This window comes from Marmota monax, unplaced genomic scaffold, assembly GCF_021218885.2.
Source record: "Marmota monax isolate L192 unplaced genomic scaffold, Marmota_monax_Labrador192_F-V1.1 WCK01_AAM20220418_F8-fsc00024, whole genome shotgun sequence".
In the NCBI taxonomy this organism is placed as follows: Eukaryota; Metazoa; Chordata; class Mammalia; order Rodentia; family Sciuridae; genus Marmota; species Marmota monax.
The window spans coordinates 25151625-25154674 of record NW_026695224.1 but is presented as its reverse complement, the minus strand read 5'-3'; positions in this window follow the sequence as shown (position 1 = coordinate 25154674).

Sequence of the window (3050 nt, the reverse complement as noted above, 5' to 3'; positions counted from 1 at the left end):
ATGGAATTATCCCCTGAATTTCTTGTTCCCCAATAAAAGGCTACTCCCTGGCGTGTTCACTCTCTCTCTCTCCTGCTAGCCCTGAGTAATCCTTGCTGCCCTGCTGGGCGGTTAGAGGTCGGAGCCAGAGAGGGGAGCCGTCTCGGACCTGGCAATAGAAATAAGGTAACTGAGTCTGTGTGTTTTATTTCGATCTCTTCTAACTAACTTTATGCCAAGAACCTCATTAATGAAACCATTGCGCAGGCCGCTTGGTGGAGGTGGGGATAGTGAAAAGGCACTCGCTGCTTCTCTTCCCACAGGTATGAGCATTTTCCACACAAACATGGACTCAGATATACATGAGCGGTGGGTCATGTCACATTGGTACTGTGAATCAACAGTAGGCAGGTTGTCAAGTGTAGTGACAGCAATAATAACTACAGAAAGAGGGTGGAGGTGCTCCTATCCCATTCACAGCAGCACTGCAAGGAGTATCAAATTAATGCCTGCATCTTCTTACCTCAGTTTCTAAATTATTTTTGTTTTTGTTTTTGGTACCAGGGATGGAACCCAGGGGTGCTTAACCACTGAGCCATATCCTCAGTCCTTTTTAAAAAATATATATTTTTTTTAGTTGTAGTTGGACACAATACCTTTATTTATTTTTATGTGGTGCTTAGGATCGAACCAAGGGCCTCGCACATGCTAGGTGAGCGCTCTACTGCTGAGCCACAACTCCAGCCTTCCCCAGCCCTTTTTATGTTTTATTTAGAGACAGGGTTTCACTAAGTTGCTTAGGTTCTCGCTAAGTTGCTGAGGCTGGCTTTGAACTTGTGATTCTCCCGCCTCAGCCTCCCAAGCCACTGGGATTACAGGTGTGCATCACTATGCCTGGCTTCAAATTCTTTCTTACACTTTGGTTTCACAGGTACAAATGGTTTTATATACATAATTTACACTTTGAGATTACAAATACACTGTACCAAGTTAATGTGGTGGAAGAACATTTCACAATTGGACAAAGCATGAGGAAGTGTTTATTCATTTTCACACCTAATAACATAATAGAAAACACTGATTGAAACCCAGCTGGCTAGAAATATAGCACACAGTGTTGATACTGTGTTCACAAAAGGCAGAAGTGTTCTGATCCCGTGTGTCCAATATCACCAAGGCTCTAGAGTCAGGTTCCATTTAATGAAGTGACTAGAATGCCTTCAGAATGGACATGCTAACTCTGCAGGAACAGAAGGGGCCTGAGCCAAACTGCACACTTTCAAACACAAGGAATGAGTCACAGTAAATTACAATAATTACAATGCTGTTTTTTACATCCCAAGAATAGTGCTCCAAGCTCCAGTTCTTAGTGTGCAAAGGAAATCCTGGCATGTATCTTTTGAAACAGATGATAAAAATATACCTTCCCTTCCTCTTATAATCTCAGGCCTTCACAGGAAAACAAGAAGGCAGAATATTTTGCAAAGGAGAAAAGTTAAATGCTCTAGCGGAGGGAAACATGGCTCAGAATTATAGTACTTTTCCTGCATGCACAAGACCCCAGGTTCAATAGCCAAACACACACACACATATTAGGTGCATCCAAATTTCTTAAGAAAAATTATCCATATCCATGCACCATGGCACACACCTGTAATCCCAGCAATATGGGAGGCTAAGGCAAGATATCAAACGTTCAAGACCAATTTGAGCAATTTAGCAAGGCCCTAGGCTACTTAGCAAGACCCTGTCAAGACCCTGTCAAGACCCTGGGGATGTAAGTAAAGTGCACCTGGAGTCAATCTCCATATATATATCCATAAAAAATGGTTATGAGAGAACATAGAAGACTCAACATCTACAATGAAAGAAAACCAATTTGGACTTTGCATTTTAAGGTGCAGAACCAATAATGGTGATGGGGGAGGGAAGTAGGAATGGTCTATTCAGCTCTGCACTACGTACTGCATGTAAACAGAAGGCAATCAACGTATTACTCTTACTTCATCCACTGTCCCTAAGGACACCATGTTTTTTCCCAAATCATATGCCTGAAAATGGCAAGAGCCATTTCCATTCACTTTTTCTAAGAAAGGAGAGACTTTCATGAAGAAAACTTGTGAAGTTTTTCTCCCAAAAGTTCCTCAGGGCATCAGAAATGGCTTCCCCAGTGTTTCTGATGGGTCCGTCTCTTCTTTTTTGGACAAGTTGTGTTAAACCCTAGCATATGAAATGACTCATCAAGCACAGGAGTCCAGGTGCCTAGAATTTTCATTTATCAGAAGATCGAGGGCAGAGTTTGAGTCCTCCAGCAGTCCTCATCGGGTGGGTTGATGTGATGTGGTATAAGTTATGGAGCCTGTGGAATGGCATGGTTGACACCGGGTCCCTGCAGCTTTATTGTCACTTTCTAAGGACAGTAGCCCCCTCTTCCTTGTGCTCTGCTGCACCCCAGGAACCAGCACAGTGCCTGGTCACGGTCGGGAAGCAAAACCCCCTCTTACTGGCTTGTGTGGTGAAAAGGGCTGGAATTCAAAGAATAGGAACTAGGGATCATGCTAGGCCCAAGGTGCGGTCGGTGGGGACCGCACCATTCTGCGGTACGCAGTCCAAGTGACTGAGCGGCTCTTCCTCAGAGCCCGGACAAGCTCTGAGGAAGGAGCCACGAGTGGGGTCAGCAGGGAACTCTGGTCCGCTAATCGTGCCTCCGAGGCCTGGCCAGGCCAGCACATCGGCTCTGGGGTCCGCTCTGCCAGAGCCTCGCCTGGAAGGCCCGAGGCAGCGGCGCGACCACCAGTCCTGGGCCTTCTAAGCGCTGGACTGGACGCTGCTCTAGGCAGCGGACCCACGGGCAGGACCATACACAGGCTTCGAGGTAAAAAGAGCCCCCGAACCGCTCAGGTTCCAGCGGGACCTGCAGTCCCGAGGTCGCAAACCCACTTGGAGAAACCCACACGGGCCCGGCGCCCAAGTTCTAAACCCGGGGCGGAGCCTCGCGAGACCCAAACAAGCCCACGTGGCAGGGGCGGGGCCACAGCAGTGACGTCACTGCGCGCTCGTGCGCAGCCGAG